This window comes from Pinus tabuliformis, chromosome 2_1, assembly GCF_031772625.1.
Source record: "Pinus tabuliformis cultivar Carrire ecotype Pingquan chromosome 2_1, CPIR1, whole genome shotgun sequence".
NCBI classification, from domain to species: domain Eukaryota; kingdom Viridiplantae; phylum Streptophyta; class Pinopsida; order Pinales; family Pinaceae; genus Pinus; species Pinus tabuliformis.
In genome coordinates, this window is record NC_142299.1 from 445,637,019 (window position 1) to 445,661,478 (window position 24,460).

Genomic DNA, 24,460 nt, shown 5'->3' on the forward strand with positions numbered 1-24,460 from the left:
CAAAATAAAATTTGATAGATATGATTTAGCAAAATATTATGAAAAAACTTTAATTATATTAAATTTTTATATTAATTTTTAATATTATATTAATCTAAAATTATACTAAAATCTATATATATAGATACTTTCTGCATAAAAAAATTAATACTAAATAACAACCCTACATATTACTCATATTTTGATGAGACATCATCATAATTTTATAATAATCTAGAAAATTGATTCAACTAACAATGCTCAAATCTAACATGAGTCTAAAACCCATCACTAAGTGTCAAAATAAGATATCATATATGAAATCGAAATCAAATATAAACAACCAAACTCTTCCCAACTTATAATGAATTTTGATTAGGCATCATTATAATTGGGTTATGGTGTTGTAATCACGGCTTCAGACGAACCAGCTCAAAACTTCTAAGAGTATGGCATTGTTGATAAGATTTAGTTTTATATGGGAATGTTTATAACTTTTATTATAAATTTAAGTTATAATAAAAATTATAAAAATATTATTAATTATATATATATATTTATTCACTTTCAAAATTTATTAAAAAAAATATAAAATTTGTATAGAAATAATTCTATCACTTATCTAACTTTATATAAAAATAAATTTACTAAATAAATTAGTAATGTAAATTACTAAATATATATATATGATAATGATGATTAACTTTCGTTAAAATCAATGCTATGACTTTAAGAAGAAAAAGAATCTAATTGTAATTCTTTAGAATCTTATTTTTGTGCTCAAAAAGAAGGGAAAGAAGTGCACCAAGATCACTATAGTTGGGTTGACTTAACAAGTCAAGAAGATTGGAAGTGTGACACTATAGTTGAGTTGACTTAACAAGTCAAGAAGATTGGAAGTGTGACAGATGTTAGGGAAATGAGAGTGGATGTGAATAAGAGCCGAACAATCTAAAAGAAAGCATTTTTCATCCTCCACCCTCTTAGTATGGCAAAGATGACAAATTCTATCGTCTTGGGAGTAGACCACTGCCCAGTTTCACTTCGAAGCTCATGAGAATTAGTCTTAGCGATGTTCATCTTTTTCTCCGAGTTGGTCAAAACAAAAAGATAATTTTGGTTCTCAAGGGTGGGGTTGATCACCTCCTTATAATATCTTAGCTTCATTTTACCCTCCAGCTCCTTATCATCCCATAGCTTATCCTTAAACTTGGAGGTGATAGTATATTTGACACTATCCTTGCTACCCTAGATGATCTCCTTTGTTTATCTCCCAATGGTTAAGCCAAGACTGGGCATCCTTATGCCACCCATGCTTGAGGTGAAGGTGGGGATTTTGACTAAATTTAGAAGCAATTTTTGGAAGCCTCTTGGATATCATGTTGTAAAGCTTCTTCTTATACATTAGATACTTAAACATAGCCGTGCTTTCAATAGGGGAGAGACTAGCGTCGATTAGGAGGATAGGATAGGGGGTATTTCCCTTGATATTGAGATTGTAGGTTATGAATTGCTTTTGAATCATCTCAATCTTTCTCCATGACTCTTTGGATATACTGTAACCCTAGACTTCAAAACTGTATAGGACAACAGGGGTGACAAGGGTCTCAAAGAGGAACCTTTTTTTACTCCAAATGCAAAGATCGAAAGCGTTACAATTGTTTTCAAACTCATAATAAGCTTTCCAACCTCCAATAATCATTTTTTCAATGTTGTAATTCCAGTTGAGTTGATAAGGAATGTCAATACCCAAATATTTATAATAAGAGACCTGATCCAAGTAATTGTTATCATACACGAAATTTCCATGGGTGATCTTTTTATATTTAATTATCTTGATTTTACTCTTGTCGGTATTTACTGTCACACCCATCTTGGAGCAATAGTCATGAAGAGTCTTCAGTTGTCCTCATGGCTTCTAGCAAGAAGAAAGATATCATCGGCGTAGAGGAGAAGAGTAAGGATAATACTAACAAGCTCGGCCCTCTTGCACCCTGCGATTTCCAAACACTCCTCTAGCTTATCAATGTATATACCAAAAAGGATAGGGGAAAGGGGGCACCCTTACTTAACCCGGATATTGCATTTGATATCTTTAGACCACCCTTCATAGGTATTAAGCTTGGCAACAACCGTCTCATAGAGACTAATCTCAAGACAAATCTCAACAATCTTCAACTCAGAAGGAATCATTATCTCATCAACAATCTTCCTAACTCAAGTGGAATCATTATCTCATCACGTTTTTTCTAAAACTTATCCAGAGATACAATATCAAAGACTTATATATAAGTTTTTTATTTTTCTTCAATAATTATATATATAATAAGTTTAACATTAAACCATTAAGGTACTTTTTCGTTTAGAAGATAACAACAACTACTAATTTTTAAAAACTTCATTGGGTTTTGTTTAAAGATGACTTACTTAAGCCGTTAATAATCACCATGTTCCCCGCTATACGGGAAAGACTAGACACCGGCTAAACTAGGCGGTATTGACTGCTAATTTGACCGTCTTTATGTAATTATGTTTGATTTCTTTTCCCCTCAAAAGATTCAGTTAGGTTTCCCAAGTAGTTTATCATGCAGAGAAAATACTTCTTATTGGAGCCAAGGCAGCACGTTGTTTTTGTTTAGCGGCCAAAAAAAAAAAACTGTGCTAAATTCTAAAAATATGTGTTTTTTTCCGGCACTAAAGGCAAGCCTGTGTGCTACCTCTGAGAAAAGTGTAAGGGTCTTTTGCTGACCAATAATAGTTTCTAATATCCAACATATCTCTAGAAATAGGACGAAATATATTCCCTCTTTTCTGCCAAAATTTATAATTTTCATAAGGGAAAGGAAGTATCAATATTTTGCATGTGACTATGAAACTTTCCAAATATTGTCAAACTTTTCTAGGGCATTCTTCTATTAGAAAATCATTGTCATGGTTTCTATATATTTTATCCGAATTATGGCAGAGGAACTTGTCACACGAGCAATGTTTGTAAATTGAAGGATAAGAATAAAGATATCCAATCTAAATCAATAATTTCTCACATAAATAATGTTGGTAAATTAAAGCATAAGAAATATACTTATTTCTTTTAAATTAAATCAAAATTCAAAATGAATTTGGGAGAATGTTACCAATTTTATTCAAATATGGTTGATGAAATTTTGAGATTTTACCTATATTTTAAAAAAATAATATTATTTAATTTGTTATTTTCTTAATAATGTTATTTTAAAACATAGTTTTTTATTTTTTATTTTATATGTTATTTTTAAAAATTATTTTAATAACTATTTTTCACACTTAAAATATATTTGATCAAATTATATATAAATTATAATACCATGGTTATGGTTATAATAGTAGGAGTTGAAACATATAAGTTATAATAAATAAATAAAATTAGCAAGTAATGTAAAAATGTTTGTATAAATTTTAATGCAGAGTTCAAGGTGTATTAGTGAATGCTTAGGTATGTGGATGTTGTAAATACTTTTATATAGATTATTTGGTAGTCATTCTATTAAAGTATTAAAATGTAATATATAATGGTTGAAGATCACTATCAAGAGCACGAGGGACTATAATTTCTCTAAAGGATAAGAAGAAATGGCACATATCATAAGGTATTCATTTATTTCTAGGTGTGAACTTGAGATCTAATCTCTTTTTCCAAAATGTTTTCTAAATGAAGACATCCACCTCTATTAACTTATAGATACAACCATCGAATGCATTTAAGATTGTTGGGAAAGTATAAACTTTTAGTGATCATAATCATTATGGGGAAGCATAAGAGTACTTTGTTCTCCCAATAAAAGGTGCTGATAGCCAAAATTCTCTCACCTCAATCATTGCCATTCATTCATGACATTTTATTATTCATGTTTCACACTTCTCATGTTATGATCTTGCTTGCTAGCTATGAACAAACATGTAAAATGACCAAAATCAACACTATGAAAGAGGAATTATAAACCACGACTAGAGGCAGATGGTTATAGGTGAGCATAAACATTGAACAATTTATAAATCCTTCAAACCACTATGTATTTATTGCTCATTGGATGCTTAGTAATGAAGTTTTGTTGCTTTAGTTCATTTCCAAAAGGAATTCAATGGAGTGGATTCTTTCTACCTACATTGAATAGCAGTAGAGGGGAAGAATATGCTTGAGGAGCTCCTGAGCAAACATACAGAAGATTGATATGTAAACTATTTGGAATAGTTCATCACAATAGGTCTTACAACATTGCGAGATATTTTATTATGTGATTTACTACCTTATATATCAAATCTAATATTTCTAGTGTACTACACAAAATTATGAAAATAAAATAAGAGAAACAAAAAAATGAACAAACCATCCACATAAATAAATATGAGGTATGACCTTGAAAAAACAATGTGGAAGAATACTTAGTTAGAAGACGAGGAGTATGCTTTGCTCTCTTTTTATCAATTAATAAATGCAAGTATAGAGATGGGACACTCGCTATGGAATTAACATGGAAATTGTAGCCTGAATAGATATTAAAAAGTCTTCCACCTCCTCTATTATGCTCCAATATCTCACTCCTAGATTATTTGTTCATTGATGAAACTATTACAATACCAAAGTGTTACACACCATTTTTTCATGTTAGGCAAATGACCGGCGGTTTGGATCTTCCGTTGTCCATCAAAGTGTTCCAAATCATTCCCTTGCAAGGTTAGAACCTAAACAATCCCAAAGATGATGAAATTTCTGGATTATAAGGCCCAAAAACCTATTTTTGATTGCCTACATAGTTCCTTGGCTAGTTTCTACGCATACGCAGACTTGACCATTAAAGTTGACGCAAAAGTGTGATGTCTTACACTATAGCCTACGCACATGACTCAACGCAAGTAAAAATAAAAAGTAAAGTCTAGAAGTTTTGTTAGTCTAATATTTCCCAACTATCAGCTTCAAGTTGATGCTTACTCAAGCCTGATCTGTCTCATCATGGAGCTAATTCTCTCTCTTTATGGATCCCCTATCCCATCATTTGTGGATCTTATCCCTTAGGAAGAGGATCCCAAACCTCCTCCTCTTGGCCTATAAATCAAACATAGACCAAAGGGTTGGGGAGGACCATTGAAGGTAGGTTTATGCTGTAGAAATAGGGCTATAAAGATTTACATCCAAGGAGAAGGTTGGAGATCATGGGAAGAGGCTTGTGACATCAAGGCAACCAGGTTGTAAGCTTGTTCTCCTTTTAATTCAATAAAAAGCAATTGTTCTTTCCTAATCATGTTTATTCTAATATTATTTGTGAGATTCCTTGATCACTCACATGGTTTATAATTGGTTATTGATTCAAAATATGATGTGCGTTGAGTTAAAAACTTCATTTACCTTTGATTGTATATGTTAGATGCTTTGATATTTTTGTGTGTTTCTGTCTATGCAAATCTCTTTTGGAACATCATGGAGAAGTTGTGGAAAGCACTGGAAAGGCACCTAAATCATTGAGGAGAAGCTGGTTGTGGAAGCCATTGAAAGGACTTCAACAAGCACTTGGTTAAATTAGTAAGTGATTCCTCACATATTACTTGTTTCAAATAGTCATAAGCTGAGGGAAGGTTTTTGTTACTAGGTTTTCTTTAAGATCTAGGGAGATCCATCTTGTCTGCAAAAAGGATTAGTCCGCCTAACAAATTGGTGACTCCACTATGGAACTTCTCGTTCTCTGTTGTCTCCTTGTTTTGAATTTTGATTATTTTGTCATAGCCCTATCTGAGTGTCTGAAAAATATTCAAAGTTTGGATTTTGTGATTTGTTTGGTTTATTTTTATTTTTTCTAAAATTTTCCTGAGGAGTGCACTTTACATTTAGTCATAGAGCGTAGTTTTGCACACTTCGCCTTTAGCAGCAGTGTGTATCTGCACTGGATTGGACTATTGCCTGCGCACATACCTGAAATTTTTAAAATTTGAGTTTTCCCTTCACTAAGTCTAGGAACTTTTGTTTTTTATGCTTGATTGCACTTGTTTACACCTTCAGAAAGTCTTTGTCAGTTCAGTCAAATGTTGTAAAAGAGTCCTCTTGAAAGTTTTTTGTTTTCAAGATTTAGTGTAAAAACTTCATCTGGTGTGGTGTAGATCTATCAAAAGAAAAATTGGTTGGTCTTGGTTTTCTGTTTTCATGTCTTTCTTCTTTCAAACAGATCAAATCTTTTGTTTATTTTACTCCTTTGTGAAAGATTGTTTCGTTAATGAAAAGAAATGATTTTTGAGTTTATTTGAGTTATTACTAGTTAAACTAGCTCTAACTGTCAGAAGAACTGGTGGAGGTCAAGTTGTGGAAATGGAACTTCAACCACACTCAGTGATCAACAAGTTAACTAATCAATTAGCCCAAAATAATTGTTGCATGCAAAGAATTTGAGTTACCTAGTTGAGAAGGAGATTCTAAGGCAATGTACTATCAATTGTAGCATATTTCAATGTGTACAAGTGGTGCATGGAGTGAAAAGAAGTAACCTAGGGAATTTATCCAATAGTGGGAAATTCTTAAATAATAGGGGACAATTTCCCAAGGGAACAACGCAAGGAAATTTGAACTTGGAGGACTTGAAAATCGGCTAAGTGTTGGCCAGAGTCAGTCGGTCAAGTAAAGGGATAGACTATACACTTGCGGGGTGTGCTCAAGCTTGAGCAAGCATATGTATTTCATCTCTATTCTCTGATTAATGCAATATATATATACTAAGGGGTTTGGAGCAATTGCTTTCCCCTAGATAAATCTTCGTGCATGTGTGATGTTTCCTTTTGAATGTCTATGATTTGTGTTCTAGATGGTGAATCAATTTTCATGAATTAGTAGAGTAGCTTCAAGTCTTGTGATTTAGTAAAATTCATGAGCATTTTTGAATCTACACATTAATCTCTACACAAAAAACAACATATAACACAACACATATAGTATAATTAGATAAGGCATATAACAGCAATGCTCACAACATAATTAACCAACGCACAACCAATGAAATCATACCAAAACAACCAATTCATTTATACTTATGGTCTTCACTACACTTTACATACCAAAATTATATATAAAAAGATAGCACTTCCCAACGAACTATGCAGATTGGTTTAGGATTCGTTTTCTAATACCATGTCAAGCCAAGAGAGTAACTCCACGAATCAATTATGTTTTTGCATTAAGAGAAAACATGGATACATGCAAAAAGAAAGATTATTGGGATTCATCTCCCAATATTTCTTCATCTTCCAACATCATTTATTTTCTATATACAATATTTACATATTTTTTCTTAATCCCAGATTAGATGTCAACAATGTATAACAATTCACTAATACAAAAAACCTTAATTGAAGTCTTTTAAAGATAAGTATTATTTATACATTTGTTCTTTTAATTTAAATTTAAAAAATATATATATAAACTGCAAAACCAAAAAAGGATAGAAATTTTTAACTTTATTTTACATAATCATAAAAATATAAAAAATAGAAACATTACTTTTATACACTTGAATGAAGCATTACAAACACAACCATTTTACCTTATTTATAATAATAAAATTGCTGAAAATCCATCATTGAACCAGCACAAATCTATTAAAACAAGTCTTTTTTGTGTTCCACCAACAAAAGTACTTCAAAATTATAATATTTTTACACTCAAGGTTTGCTAGGTAAAAATGAACATAATGTCTAAGCATATGTTTTAGAAAAAAACAAGTAAAATAAACAATTTAAGAAAATTAAATAAATTGAATCAGATTACAAGATAATAATATGCAAATTGAATCAGCAAAAGAAAACTTTATAAATCATATATTCATATATAATAAAAAATTAATTATGACCTTTTGTCAACACACATCTGATGTCTGCCTACCTGCATGATCATCTCCCCTCTCCCTGAAATTATTATTTAATTGTTATTAGATAAAACATTTAATTGTTATTAGATAAAAAATGATAGACAAATCATAATAGATGTGCAAATTAGTGACCACCAATAATGATAAGATAATTTAATAATACTTATTTAATTGTTAAACCTTGTAAAGCATATGTTCCTATATAAAAAGATGATTATCACCTTTTGTCAACGCACATATGATGCCTGCTTACCTGCATAATCATCTCCCTGAATGCTTATTTAATTGTTTTTAGATTAAACATGCTAGACAATTCATAATAGATGTGCAAATCAGTGACCAACAATCGTGATGGGATAGTTTAATAATATTTATTTATTTGTTATTAGATAAAAAAATGCTGGATAAATCATCATAGATGTACAAATTGATGATAAACACTCGTGATTGGATATTTTAACAATAGTTGGCGCGTTGCTGTTGAATGATGGACTAATTTTTCAATGTATTGCTAATACCAATAAAATCGAAACTTTTATACCAATAAAAATTCCGACAAACCATCATCGTGATCAAGTGCAAATCTCATTGAGCACCGACCAACTTGATCCTATAACCAAACACCTATGTAAAAGAGTAATCTTCTCAATTTTGCCAGGAGGATACCAACATTCGATACCCCTATGAAAAGACCACATATGCTTTCCATTGTCCAAAAGGGCCTAACGTGCCTACTCAAGGTAAAACTAATTCTGATCTGGCAACTCCCCTCTGCCAGTAAGCACCATCTTAGTGGGCTGAAAAAATGATTAACATGATAATATTACAATAATTAGCCTGGAAGGATTGTCAATAGCTATTGACTCGTAGACAATGACCGCCTCAAAACTTCTGCCATCACCTCCTCTTCTTCCCCTGCTTTAATAAACAAAATATGTCCCAGCAAAATTACACTCAAACCTTGTAGCCAGCAGAAAAATATTAAAAAAAGCAATATGGAAATGTATGCTGAAATATACTTAAGAGTTCAAAAATTCATCCATGCTTGATTGGTTCCTCTTCTTAGCTGACATACCACCGGTACTAGGCGGAGAGTCCATGACAAGAGATTTGGGTACAGGCCTTTTTGCAGGAGCCATACCCTGCAGTTCAACACTCATTCATTATTAATTCCCCTTTTCACAGGAGCCATACCAAACTTAACTTTAAAACAATTCCCCTGTATGAAAAAAATTACAAAAACAAAGGTAATGGCATTCAAATTCACTCCCAAAAAAAAAAAAAACTTATTAAAAAACACCATTATTTTTAATGTAGAATAAATATTAAATCCTAATAAACCAGTCATTTTGAGACATTGCTCATAAAAACTAGAGTACCTTAGCAAGGTTCTTTTCTTTACGAGCCTGCCGTTCCCTTTCATCCACCTCCTGATTTTCTCGCTCAACTAATCGTATTAGAGTATCACAACGCCTTGCGAGCTCATTTGAAGTACGAGACTTGACAAACCAATCAAACCTAAAAGGGGTGACATGCGAAAAGCAGCCTTCAACTCATCCCAATTTCCATAGCCAAGTTTATGGACCATGCACAACTTCAAGAGGAGTCAAATCAGAACACCTAACATTAAAACCAATTTTCTACAACAAATACCTTAAAGTAGTATGTAAAGATAAGGCTAAACAAAAAGAACACTAGGGAACTCATTCGAGCCAATCTGTTTCTGCTTAGCAAAATTTGAGTCTAAATGGAAAGCAAATCTTCCTTTACAGATTTTTAAAAAGAGGAAGTAAAAAAGAGGAAGTAAAAACATAATTACTATTGATTAATAGTAAAAATTAAATTGAGCAAGCCCCATCCCGGTCCTTTTTGCAGACCAAATAAGTATCACTGGTTTTACCGAGAAACTAATAAAAAGCAAACCTAAAATGCTATAAACATAAGTTTATAGGAGATGGTTACCATAAAACAATCACAAGAAACTAATAAAAAGTAAACCTAAAATACTATAAACATAAGTTTATAGGAGACGGTTACCATAAAACGATCACATTCTTCATTATATAACTTTCCTTTATTCTGACCATATTGGATCTTAAGTTCCAGCCAAGGATTTTTATAGCGATCCAACTTCTTCCTAATTGCTTTCATTATCTCATCCTTGCGAGATATGCGAGCCTCTCCCCTTTCTATGTTTTTGACTATCCTATCATAATCTGCAGAGAAAAAGTTGTACTGAATTTCAGCAAACTTCTTGAAAATAGGTAAGGCATGTTTTTCTGTATAAATAGGTTTTCAAGATTAGCTCGACAGTTTCTAGCATTCCACCTAAATTACAAGAAAATAATGAATCCATAGCATTCAACTACTCAAAGAAATTCACATCTCAACTCCAGATCCCAAACTAACAAGCCATGAAATTGCAGAACAAAAAACCATAAAAGAGAGATCTACTCTCTTGCAGTGATAAAAAGCCACTTGAAAGATACTAAAGAACCGAGTATTAATTCAAATCAAAACATTACCATTTAACTCCTTGTATCGTTCTTTGAAAACATTCGCATATCTCTCAGCTTCCTCCTCAGTTTTGCCTTCCATTTCAGCAGCAATGCTTTTAATATCAATCCGCGCATATTTTTCACAGGCACGCACAAAAGTATTGAAATCTCTACGAGTCCAATCGGAAAAACCCTATAAAAGTATACAAATGTCAGTTTCACATGCTTTGAATAGCAGCTCTTCTTTCTCATATGAAGGCAATAAAATGCTTCCATATACATAGTCATCTCCTCCAATAGCTGCTCTTTCTCTTCTTGTTCATCAACTGTAAGTTGTTCTCCAACATCTGTGATTGCAGTAGTAATATAAAAGCCTTAACAAGGTTTACAACATGGAACAAAAGTGTCAGTCCAGAGAATGAAACTAACAAAATGACTACAAAGCATACCTTCCGTGTCATCTCCTTCCCCAACAGTATCTTTTGCTTGATTTCTTTGGTTTGTTTGCTATAAATACCAAGGCAAGGAATAACAGCAGGAAGCAGTTTTCAGTAGCATTAACAATAAGAATGACCATTGTAAGGCATAAATGAATATAATACCATAATGATGAAACAATACAAACAACCTCTATTTACAGTTTAATAAAAATGCATGCCAATAGAGGAAACAATATTGCAAAAATAAACATCTAATCCAAACAATAAACGATTAAAACCATAGCAAAATGTTACACATTATAGCTATCAACCAGCTCCCCAAATTAAACATGCCCATGTATTTCAAAACAGAACCAACCATTAGATAGCGAACTTCCTTCTCATATAGCTCCGTTAAACGTTGATTTTGAGCCTAGAAAATCCAGGAAATTCCAAAAGTACAATTCGGACCTGGCAGCTTCAGGTAAGCCTAAAGGAGGCCATTCAACCCTTTAGAAAAGCTATAAATACAAGCACTTCAACCTCATTTGTGTCTCACTCACTCATAAGTTCAATTTCAAGAAGGAAGTTCTACCTGTAGCTGAGAAGAATGAGAAAAAGATAGAAAAGGTCTAAAAGAAGAAAGGAAGGAAGGAAATCTTGTTTTTGGACTCAATCTTTCACACACATGTGAAGGATTAGAGTTTTTGCAGCTTCCAAGAAGGTTGAAATAGCAGGTCTAAGTTGTAGTATCAGAGCAAAAGAACAGTGTCCCGAAGCACCTAAAATCTTGAAGTTTGACAATTATAACTTGGATTTACAAAAATCCTTGCCAAATTTTTTAAAAATATGGCCGGAACTTCTATAACTTTCAGAGCAAAAAAACAGTCTCGTTAGACTATGGCAAATTCATTACACAATGTTGTAGCTTGGATTTACAAAAATCCTTGCCAAATTTTTTCAAAATATGGCCGGAATTTCCATAACTTTCATAGCAAAAAAACAGTGTCATTAGACTATGGAAAATTCATTACATAATGCTATAACTTGGATTTACAAAAAACCTTGCCAATTATTTTCAAAATATGGCCAAAATTTCCATAACTTTTAAAGCAAAAAAGCGGTCTCTTAGACTATGACAAATTCATTACACAATGTTGTAACTTGGATTTACAAAAATCCTGGCCAATTTTTTTCAAAATTTGGCGGGAATTTCCATAACTTAGCAAAAATAACAGTCTCATTACACTATGGAAAATTCATTACACAATGCTGTAACTTGGATTTACAAAAATCCTTGCCAAGTTTTTTCAAAATATGGCCCTAATTTCCATAACTTTCAGAACAAAAAAGAAGTTTCGTTAGACCATGGAAAAGAAAATTCATTACAGAATTTATGTTTCTATTGTTGCAAGACCACCACGAGCTTCACCTTTTCTATTTGTCTTGCTGCAAAAACTATTGCCATTAGACGAGCAAGAGTCATTTCTAGGCCACGGCCCCATTTATCTTCCCCTCTTATTGTCCACAACCCCATTTATGTTTCCTTATTATTATCTTTACAATTATCATTTCTCCATTTTACCTCTCCTTACCAGTTTAGATCAATCTTAACTCCAATCTATCAAGAGCACAAGAGGGATCATGTAACACCCCAAATTCCATTAGAAAAAAAAAACACTTAGAATTACTATTAATTACTTTACTTTGAATCTGGTAATTTTTAGGCTCATGAAGAACCTAATGAAATTTTGATACACTCTTAAAAGAATTTTTTATTATTTTTATGATTAATGTTTTAATCTCAAAAGGAAAACTCACGGGAAGACCCACAAGATTTCCCAATTTCCAGACGGTTGGGAAGGACAGTTATTCTCCTACCACTTAGAGATTTAAAGGAAAATCTCAGAGAGGAGGAGGTTTCTCTTATTCTTTTTGGCTGGAAGAAGTTTAGAGGAGGATACTCATTAGAGGTAGGATGTTGCCCTAAGAGTGAATTGCTGAACTGGTTAGGACAAGTGGAAGGCTCTAAGCCGAATAGAAGACTGCAGATCTTGGCCAAGATAAGTGAAGCCCTGATGCAATTGAATTGACGAAAAATATTGTCAGACAAACTCACTGTCTAGAAATTAGGAGAGCTCAGGGGGACTGGACGTAATAGGTGTTCTCATTGGTAGGGAGGAGTGGTCTTCTTGAACCAGTTTTCAGAATGGATTATCAAGATGCAAATAAGTTCTAAAATTTCCCTACTATTTATTTTTATATGTCTATGTAAGAGGAGGTTTCTGACTAAATAATTATGAACAAGGAAAAGGTTTGGTAGACTCTGTTGGAAATTTTTATTTGTCAACATTCAGTAAAGAAATGATGAAAGAATGGTTGTTAGGAACAATGATTCAAAGAACTGATTGTTTATTTGTACAAAATATTTTCATAAAAGAAATTTGTGATTAAGATAGTTACAGAAAACAAAAATGATTAAATATATGTAGAATTTCTTGTTTGAAATTACAATTAAGGTTAGGTGGTCACCCTGTAGAAGTAGGTAAGAAGAGGACAAAGAAACAATTGAACAAGTAATATTCTAGAATTAAACATCAAAACGGTAAATAATATGTATAGTTGAAGCACTAGATACCCTAGAGTGGTGATTAGGTGACTAGGTTTCTGTAAATTGTGACTTTGATTAAGGAATCATGCTAGTTCACGAAGCTAGGCAGTTCATCGACTGCTAGTAACAGTCCCAAGACCTTTAAAAGGGTAAACGATCAAGACATACAAATATATGATCTAAAACTACTGTAAATAGTTATAATTATTTCAGACATGCAACTTTAAATTCAAAACAGTAAACGAATGAACTTCGTTCAATCGCCGGAAATTAATTACCAACAGGACAAGAAATGTGTATATTCAATTGAACACCTAAAGAGAAATACCATAGTTACTATAGCAACATCTATCATCTTTCTCTTCTGTTGCGGAAGAGTTGGACCTTAGTAATCAGATGACGAGGGTTTTGTTTATAGTTAAAGGAATTTGTTAACAGAATCTATTAAAAACTAATAGAACTTTTAATAGAATGATTTCAGTGGAAAAATGTCGGGAAACTAGCTTATTTCAAGAACCTGTAGGACATGTAAGGGAAGAAAATTTATCATAGTTGTGCAACGAAAAAGAAACAACAAAGTAGAACTTTCAAACATTTTTGTACAAGAATTTATATTCCCATGCCATATCTTGTAGAGAGGAAATTATCATTAATGCATTGCAGGATATTGTTGCATAATTAACCTTTAAAAAAAAAACCGATGTAAATAGCGAGAACGATATCTACTCCTAGAACGGTACCCTTCAATCAGGTTACCATCAGATTAGAATAAGAGAAGAATATATTTGCAAAACAACGTTTAGAACATGTTATGATCATTATGAATTTATTGTGTTATCATTCAGACTCACCAATGTTATAGAAACATTTATCAGTCTGATGAATGGTGTCTTTCACCCTTATCTTGACAAATTTGTTTTAATATTTATTGATGATATTCTGATCTACTCCAAGAATTTGGAGGAACATAAAGAACACCTCCGTAAAGTATTGCAAGTTTTGTGGGAGAATTAGTTGTACGCTAAATACAACAAATGTGATTTTTATAAAGACTAGATCCAATATCTAGGACATATTGTCTCTTCAGAGGGTGTAGCCGTAGACCTTGAGAAGATTAGAACCGTCATGGAATGGTCTATACCCAAAAATGTGGCAGATATTACACCTTTCATGGGTTTGGCAGGTTACTACTGACAATTTATAAAGGGATTCTCCAAAATTGCTTATCCTATTACCTCTTTGCAGAAAAAGGGAAGAGCCTTTCGGTGGACAACTGAATGTTAGCACAACTTTAAACTCTTGAAGTAGTTATTAACCACAACCCCTGTTCTGAAGGTAGCAGACCTTGAGAAGGAATTTATTGTATGCATGGATGTTTGTCAAGAGGGAGTTGGTGGTGCGCTGATGCAGTAAGTAAAAGTGATAGTTTATAAATCACGTAAGTTGAAGGATCATGAACAGAGGTATCCAACGTATGATCTAGAGTTGATAGTAGTGGTGCATGCCCTAAAAATGTGGTGGCATTATTTATTAGGAAAATTGTTTCTCTTAATGATAGACCATAGTAGTTTAACAAGTTTCTTTAAGAAACCCAATTTAAACGCACGACGAGCAAGGTTGACTACTTTCTTGGGCGAATTTGATTTCAACATCAAACATTTGAAAGGAAAGGAAAATCGGGTGGCGGATTCCTTAAGTAGGAAATTGCATCATGTATATGAAATATCATTCATCCATATAGAAATTAATTTCTGAAATCAAATTAGAGAAGTTGTTATGAAAGACCCCGAATATGAATTCCTGTGGGAGTAAGCTAAGCCACATGATTATGGAGAACAAACTAATTATGGAATAAATAAAGACCAGTTGTTGACTTTTACAGGGAGGATTTATATGCCAAATCAAAAAACTATTAGGCAGTATATGTTAGATGAATTTTAGAGGAGTCCATATGGCACATTCAGGCTATCAAAAGTTATTTCTACAATTAAAAAGGGCTATTTTTGGTTGGGTATGAGAAGAGATATCATGGAATACCTAGCTAAATGCTTAGAGTGTCAGCTGGTTAAGGCGGAACATTAACATCTAGTTGTTCTGTTTCACCGACTTCCTATTCCCAAGTGGAAATGGGATACAATTACATTGGATTTTATAATAGGTTTTCCTAGATTCAGGAAACAAAACAATTCCATCATGGTGGTGGTGGAAAAGTTAAGAAAAACAACTCATTTTATTCTTGTCAAATCCACTTATAAAACTGTAGAAATGGTTGATATATTCATGAAATAAAATTTTAGATTACATGGAATTCTTAAAGTAGTGATATTTAACAGAGATGTTAAATTCATCTCTGCATTTTGGAAAGCCTTATTTTATGGTTTGGGAACTGAAATTTAGTTTAGCACTACATATCACACACAAACTGATGGGAAAATTGAACAAGTAAATCAAGTCTTGGAAGACATGTTAAGGATGTATGCAATGCAACAACCAAGTGGGAAGAGTACCTTCACTTAGTTGAATTTGCATACATCAACAACTACCATGAATCTCTAAAGATGGGCCCATTTGGAGTATTGTATGGAAAAAGGTGTAGAACAACAACTAATTGGAGCAATCTTGAGGATAAGTTAATACCGTGGCCAGATACATTGATAGGAATGGAGGAGACAGTGAGAAAGCTACGACAAAATTTAAAAGTTGCTTGGGATATAAAAAACGCTTACACTGATAAAAAAATAACATATAGAGAATTTCATGTTGGTGATCATGTATATGTGAGAGTGAAGCCCAAAAAGAGTTCCTTAAGATGGGGGGTTGTACGAAGTTTGCTCCTCGCTACTGTGGACCCTTTAAAATTTTGGAAAGAATAGGTCCAATAGCTGATCAACTTGCATCACCCAGTGACATATGCGTCCACAATGTATGTCATGTCTCATTGTTAAAAAAATATGTATATGACACGAGACACATCATTAATTGGCAAGATGTGCAGGTAAAGGGGTATTAACAAAACACACACACACACACAAACATATATATATATATATATATATATATATATATATATATATATATATATATATATATATATATATTTCTTTCCTTGACCTAGTACCGCACAATTAATGACTTATACATAACTGATGTTACAGGCCGAGCCACATGAAGAGCTTATGAGAGAAATAATGCTATGGAGGCAACTATCACCCAAATTAAAGTGCAATTGAAGTAGTTTAACTCAGAGGAAGCTACTTGGGAATATGAAAGCTTTGTACAACAATCTTATCCTCGTTTTCTTCAAGATTGGGTCAACACCGAGGATGGTGCTACGCATAAAGTGGAGGAGATGTAACACCCCAAGTTGCATTTGAAAAAAAATAGTTAGAATTATTGTTAATTACTTTACTTTGAATTTGGTAATATTTTAGGTTGGTTAAGAACCTAATGAAATTTTGATACAATCTTAAAAGAAGTTTGTTATTATTTTTATGATTAATGTTTTAATCTGGAAAGGAAAACTCACAGGAAGACCCACAAGATTTCCCAATTTCCAGACAGTTGGGAAGGGCAGTTATTCTCTTACCACTTATAGATTTTAAGGAAAATCTCGGAGAGGAGGAGGTTTCTCTTGTTCTTTTTGGCTGAAAGGAGTTTAGAGGAGGATACTCATTGGAGGCAGGACGTTTCCCTAAGAGTGAATTCCTGAGCTAGTTAGGACAAGTGGAAGGCTCTAAGTCGAATATAAGATTGTAAGTTCTCACTAGGCTAAGTGAAGCTCTGATGCAAATTAATTTACCAAATGGACTCTTAGTCGAACAAACTCTCTGGAAATTGGGAGAGATAGGGGGGAGAAATGGATGTAATAGTCATTCTCATTGATAGGGAGGAGTGGTCTTCTTGAACGAGTTTTCCAAAACGGATTATAAGGATGTAGATAAGTACTAAAACTTCACTACTATTTATTTTTATATGTCTATGTAAGAGGAGGTTTCTAACTAAATAATTATGGATATGGAAAAGGTTTGGTAGACTCTCTTGGAATTTTTTATTTGTCAACATTTAGTAAAGAACTGATGAAAGAATTTTTTTTAGGAAAAATGTTCCAGAAAACTGATTGATTATTTGTACATAATGTTTTCAAAAGAGAAATATGTGTTTAAGACAGTTATAGAAAAATAAAATGATTAAATATATGTAGAATGTATTTTCTGGAATTACAGTTAGGGTTAGGTGGTCACCCTATAGAAGTAAGTAATAATATGACAAAGAAACAATTGAAAAATTGATTTTCCAGAATTAAACATCAAAAGGGAAAATAATATGTATAGCTGAAGCACTGGGTAACCTAAAGTGGTGACTAGGTGCCCAGGTTTCTATAAATTATGACTTTGATTAAGGAATCAGGTTAGTTCATGAAGCTAGACAGTTCACTGGCTGCTAGGAACAGCCCCAGGACTTTTAAAAGGGTAAACAATCAAGATATACAAATAGATGAACTGAAACTACAGACAGTACCGTAGAAAAGTCTTGAAATATGCAACATATAACCATTTGATACACTACTACAAATAATTGTAATTATTTAAAACATGCAACTTTCAATTCAAGACAATAAACAAATGAACTTCATTAAATCATTGGAAATTAATTACCAACAAGACAATAAATGTGCATATTCACTTGAACGCCTAAAGAGAAATATCGTAGTTACGATAGAAAAATCTACCATCTTTCTCTTCTGATGCAAAAGAGTTGGACCTTAGTAATGAGACGACGAGTGTTCTTTTTACAATTACATTAATTTGTTAACAGAAAACATGTTAAAAACTAACGGAACTTTTAATAGAATAATTTAGCTGTCAAGATGTCGGGAAACTAGCTTATTTCAAGAACCTGTAGGACATAAAAGGGAATAAAATTTATCACAGCTGCGCAATGAAAAAGAAACAACAAAGTGGAACTTTTAGATAGTTTTGTACAACAATTCATATTCCCTTCCCATATCTTGCAGAGAGGAAATTATCATTCATGCATTACAGGTTATTGCTGCATAATTAACCTTTTTAAGAAAAATCAAACCAATGTAAATAGTGAGAACAATATCTACTCCTAGATCATATTACTTCCCAAGGAAAATGTAACAGAAAGATCTTTGCACATAAAATATTGTTGGGTAATTATAGCAGAAAATGAGACCTCATAATTTACAGAACTGGATATAACAGAAACACGTTTGACAATCTTATTATCGGGATAGACCCTAACTTCTAACTCAAACCAGACAAGCTATATCACTATCAAACCCTAGGGCTGGCTAATCAAAACTTTGTTCGTAAATTGGATGGATTCATAAAACAAACAATGAAACCCTAGCCGTGAGCTTTATAAAAGCCAATGAGGAAGAAAATTTGGGTAAGTTAACATTTCCATGTAGGATAACATGGTATAATAAAGGGCGAGGGAGATAATGTGATCACTGTGAAAATTCCTTGATATCCAACAACAATTGGAACCTGTAACCATTTACCTGTAAATAAATAAAGGTGCAAGTTAATTGAAGTCTTAGCTTCAAACCTCGTAATAAGGAAGGATGTAAAACACAATAAAGAACTGGTGTTGGTTCTCACCTATCAAGGGTAGTTGGACTTGGTGTAGCGGCGTAGGAAAAACCCACAGGAGAATAGGTAAGGACGTTGGTAAAAATCGTTGAAATCTTCAATAAGGATAAGAGCTCTATTGTGAGTACCTATGCCCCAAGACTAACCAAGACTCTTGTGAACAACATGTCATGGATGTTGGGAATTGAGCCGGCAGTCACAAATGTATGGTGAGCAAGGGATATAAAAAAAAAAAAAAAACCTGCTAAACAAGTTATGGTGTTGATGGTCGTGGCTTAGAAAAACTTAGAGAGAAAAATTTTGTACCTGTGGCGAACAATTCTCAAGCATTATCAAAACTCTACAGGAGATAGGTTGCAGAGCTCCAAGCGGTTTCGATGAGAATGGGGAATTTTGGTCAAGGCTAGGGAGGCATTCAATTACCTCAACCATCTCGGAGCAACCTCAACTGTTAGATTCACTCCTTCGAGATATATGGCCCATATTAGGGCAAGCAACCCTAACAACGAGATTGAGATGGATCGTCATTAATATAGCAAGTACTCCTCACAGTGTGTCAATGATCTATAGATCGACATGATGTGTTGGTATTGGCTAGATTAATATTTGTTGCCAAAATAATTATAACATATACACGTTATAGGTAAAACATGTGAATACCAACCATTAAGTATGCACAAACATTAGACCTGTAGATTTGTTAGGTGTGAGGCATATGAAAACCTAAACATTAATGTGAGAAATTTAATCAATTGCATATTTTTGGAAACTTTACAGATAACCTAAATACTAGACTCCTATTGATGTTTATCATGGTGGAATTCAATTTATAAACATTTATGGTTGATTAAGCAATAAAGAAATAAATAAGGAATAAATAAATTGTTTTATTTTACTAAGTTTTAATTTTGCCATATGAGTAGTATTAGAAGGGATGTACATGTTACAAATAAAATATCTCAAGGTGAAAACCTCTTTTCTGAGTGAAAAAATTGAAGAAAGGTTTGCACCTTGATAGATTTGATCCTTGTCGGAGCTTTATAGATTCATAGTTCAAATGGATCTAGGTTGGTTTATTTATTAATTTTATTTTTTTAGTTTAATTTTTATTTTTATATAATTTTACTTAGTCAAAATGGTTTAATTAATAATTTTATTTTTTATTTTTATGTAATTTGACCTAGTCAAAATGTTTAGATAACATAATATAACTAGACATTACAACAACTCTTCCATATTGGGGTGGATAGTGTCTCTTGGCCCAAAACTGTAATAGAATTAAATTTTAAAAAAATATTTATAAATTTTTTTGATTGTGAAATGTGAATGGATTTTGGGCATGTGGTATTGATGACCCATGGTATGGTATGGTATGGTTGGTAATATCCATGGTTAAAAGTCTTGTTAGTTGTAAGTATTATTTTGATTGTAAGTCTGCAAGATCAACAAATTAGGGTGATACATGTATAACATAATCATGACAACATATAGAAACATAAAATATAATGTTATGAAACTAGCTCACAAAAAGATAGAAAAGATAGATCAACGCCTTAGAATTCAGCCTCTTCGAGGGGGGAACCTCCTTTACATTACACAAATGAACAATTCTTAGATGATTCAAATGAAAAAACCTCCTTTCTATATATAGGAGTTTAAGGGGTCACAATATAACCAAGCCGACCTAACAATAATAATATAACGACACAAAAATAATAATAGAGGGATTCTATGAGGCACAATAATAACAATATGGGGACAATAAGGGCACAACAATAACAATAAGGGATACAACGACAATAGTAATGGGGAAATCACTAGTATTATAGGGACCTAGCATGTCCCTCTCCTTCAAAAATGTGTTTTCCTCAATGCTTGAGTAGTTCTAGATGCTTCTGTATAAAATTCTCATCCTCCCATGTGGAATCTTCAACAAGTAAGTTCTTCCACTTGATGAGATACTTTGAAATTGATCAATTTCGTATCTGTCGAGTTCTTGTTTCTTTGACTGCTTCAGGTTCCAATATGATTTTTCCTTCCTCATCCAGTTATGGCAATATTGTTTGAACTGTAAGCTTGTCACCTATAACCTTCTTTAAGTGTGAAACATGGAAAACTGGGTACACTCGGGAAGCTGCACGAAGCTCCAATTTGTATGCCATAGTACCTATCTTTTGCAACACCTTGTATGGACCATAATACTTTACTGATAATTTATTATCCTTCTTAGCTTGCTTGAGGGACATTTGTTTATATGGTTGTAGTTGTAGGAATACCCAATCACCTACATCAAAACTTCTTTCTCTACGATGTTGATCTGAGTGCTGTTTCATTCTATTCTGTGCCAAGGTGAGGTTATCCTTTAAGAGTTAGAGAACTTGTTGCTGATGCTCGATGTGATCTTCCACTGCTTGAACCTTAGAATTTTCTCTTAAATATGATGTGATGTATGGTGGGCGATATCCATAAAGTGCCATAAGTGGGGTCATTTTTGTTGCAGTATGGAAGGAAATGTTATACCACCATTAAGCTATAGGCAACCATTTGATCCATTGTGTCCGTTTATCAAATACAAAGCAACAAAGATATCCTTCCAAACATTTGTTTACTATCTCCGTTTTCTCATCAGATTGAGGATGATAAGATGAGCTATGAGCTAACTGAGTACCAAGACAAGAAAATAATTATGTCCAAAAGTTTCGAGTGAAAATGGTATCTCTGTCACTTACAATAATTTTTGGGTTTCCACGTAGATTTTGAATTGTTTCCATAAATACAGTAGAAATTGTACTCACTTTAAATGGATGAGATAATGCACAAAAGTGTGCATACTTGGTAAGTCTGTCAACTACCACCATTAGAACACTCTTTCCTTTAGACATGGATAAACCTGTGATAAAATCCATTGAACCCTCCTCCCAATGTTGGTTTGGAATGGATAAAGGTTGTAATAGTCCTGGGGTCTTAATTGTTTCAACTTTATTTTGTTGGCAAACCAAACATTCCGCCACAAACTTTTGAATATCTGACTTAAGGCCATCCAAAAAAGAAATCCTTCTTAACCCTATGGTAGGTTTTTAGAAATCCTGAGTGCCCTCCTAAGGGAGAGGTGTGCAATTCCCTAAGAATATTTTGTTTGAGTTGGGAATTCTTACATAGGTATAACCGATCCTTGTAACATACCGAATCATTTTTCCAGCTACATGTATCAGATGTACTGGGATCTTGTTGTATCTTTTGAATGAGTGCCCACACTTCCTCGTCATTCTTCCATTCATCCCTTGCTTAGTTTATCCAACCTAGTTGGATAATAGAAATGGCACAAAGAAATGCCTCCACATCCTCATCCTTTCTTGAGAGTGCATCTGCCACAACATTTTTCTTCCCTTTTTTGTAGATGATTTCAAGGTCATAACCCAACATCTTTGTGACCCATTTTTGTTGCTCCTGAAGATAATTTTTGTTCTAAAAAGTACTTAAGACTATCACGATCTGTTTTTACCTTGAAGTGTCTTCCCATTAAGTAGGGTCACCATTTCTTAAGTGCATGTAGTATTTCCAACATTTCCTTCTCATAAATAGCTTTGCGTAAATACTTTCCTTTGATTGGACAACTTTCAAAAGCAATGGATCTTTCTTCTTTCATTAAAACAACACCAATTCCATTTCCTGAGGCATCACATTCCACAATAAAGGTTTTTATGAAGTCCATTGTAGCTAAGACTCGTGCTTGGCACATTGCCTCTTTAAGATGTTCAAAGGCCTTTGTTACTTCTGGAGTGTATGAAAATGCATCTTTCTTCAATAATGTTGTTAGAGGTGTTGCTATTCTCTCATAATTCTAAACAAACTTGCGATAATACCTTGTCAACCCGAGAAATCCTCGTAGATGCTTTATGGATGTGGGCATTTTCCATTCCTTAATGGTTTTAATTTTTCTAGGGTCTACCTTAACACCTTCATGGGATACAATGTGACCCATATATTCCACCTCTTGTACTCCAAAGAAACATTTGGAGATTTTTGCATATATTTGTTTCTCCTCCAATAGTTTGAGCACAGTGTCAACATGTTGGACATGATCCTTTCAAGACTTGCTGTAAATCAGTTTATCATCAAAAAATACTAACACAAATTTTGTAATGAAGGGTTTGAAAATGGAATTCATCAAACCTTGAAATGTAGAAGGTGCATTAGTAAGGCCAAAAGTCATGACCAAAAATTCATAATGACTCTCATGAGTTCTAAATGATGTTTTTGGAATGTCTTCAGTCTTCATTCTGATTTGATGATATCCTGAATGAAGATACAACTTAGTGAAGTAAATTGATCCGTGCAATTCATCTAATAATTCATCAATGACATGAATGGGAAATTTATCTTTAATAGTGAGCTTGTTGAGCTCCCTATAATCTAGACACATGTGCCATGATCGATCCTTCTTGTGAACCAATACTACTAGAGTAGAGAAATAACTTTGACTAGGTTGAATTATACCAGCCTCTAGCATTTCTGCAACCATACGTTGAATTTCACTCTTTTGGACATAGGGATATCTGTAAGGCCCAATGTTTGGAGGAACACTTCCTGGAATCAAATTAATAGCATGACCATGATCACGAATAGGTGGGAGGCCTTTGGGAGTCTCAAATACCTTGGAATGAATGTCCAAGACTTTTTGGAGATCTAGAGAAATGGATGATTTCAATGTGGGAACCTCTAGTGAAAATAATTGTGCAATTATGTTCTTTCTTTAGAAGCTTTGTCATTCTGTTAGAGTTGATTATCTTTCCCAGTTTCCCTGCGATACCCCTTAATTCAACTTCTTTTCCTTTTGAAGAGAATTTCATGAAAAGTTCTTGAAAAATAAAAGCTATTGTACCCAAGGATTGTAGCCATTGGACTCCTAGTACAATATTAGCACCACCCATTGCAATGGAAAGCATTGGGCTATTCAATACATATTCTCCCATGGATAGCCTTATATTATGGCACTTTCCTAAGAAATTTATGGTTCCTCCACTTGTAACCATCACTTGACACTTTGGTGCTGGATATAGGAATCAATTCAATTCCTTGGCTATCTTACAATGAATAAAATTATAGGTACTTCTCGAATCAATCAACACTATTACCTTTTTCTTCTTGATATGGCCTCCTATCTTGATAGTTTGATGAGTGGTAATTCTAGCCAATGCATTACAAGATATGGTCAGATTCATTTATTCTTTTTCTAGGGTTTGTTCCTGGTGTACATCCTCTTCTTTTGACATTTCTTGTTCCTTTTCTTCCTCCTCTTCACAATATATGTAATATAATTTATTTTCGGCACACTTATGACCTTTAGTGTCCTTGCTATCACAACTGTAACAAAGCCCTTTTTCTCTTTTTTCTTCCAATTGTTGTGGTGTCAACCTTGTAGGTTGTGGATAGCTAGGGGTAGTAACACTTC

The 24,460-nt window shown here is 33.3% G+C and overlaps 1 pseudogene across 1 annotated transcript; it reads right to left on the reverse strand.

Moving 5' to 3' along the window:
* Positions 1 to 8,878: 8,878 nt before the first annotated feature.
* LOC149200842 (ISWI chromatin-remodeling complex ATPase CHR11-like) lies at positions 8,879 to 10,638 on the reverse strand (annotated as a pseudogene). The gene is made up of 4 exons (XR_016253386.1): positions 10,385 to 10,638; positions 9,897 to 10,075; positions 9,239 to 9,453; positions 8,879 to 9,001 (listed from the first exon to the last, which is right to left on the reverse strand). The product of XR_016253386.1 is annotated as an ISWI chromatin-remodeling complex ATPase CHR11-like (transcript).
* Between the last annotated feature and the right edge of the window lie 13,822 nt (positions 10,639 to 24,460).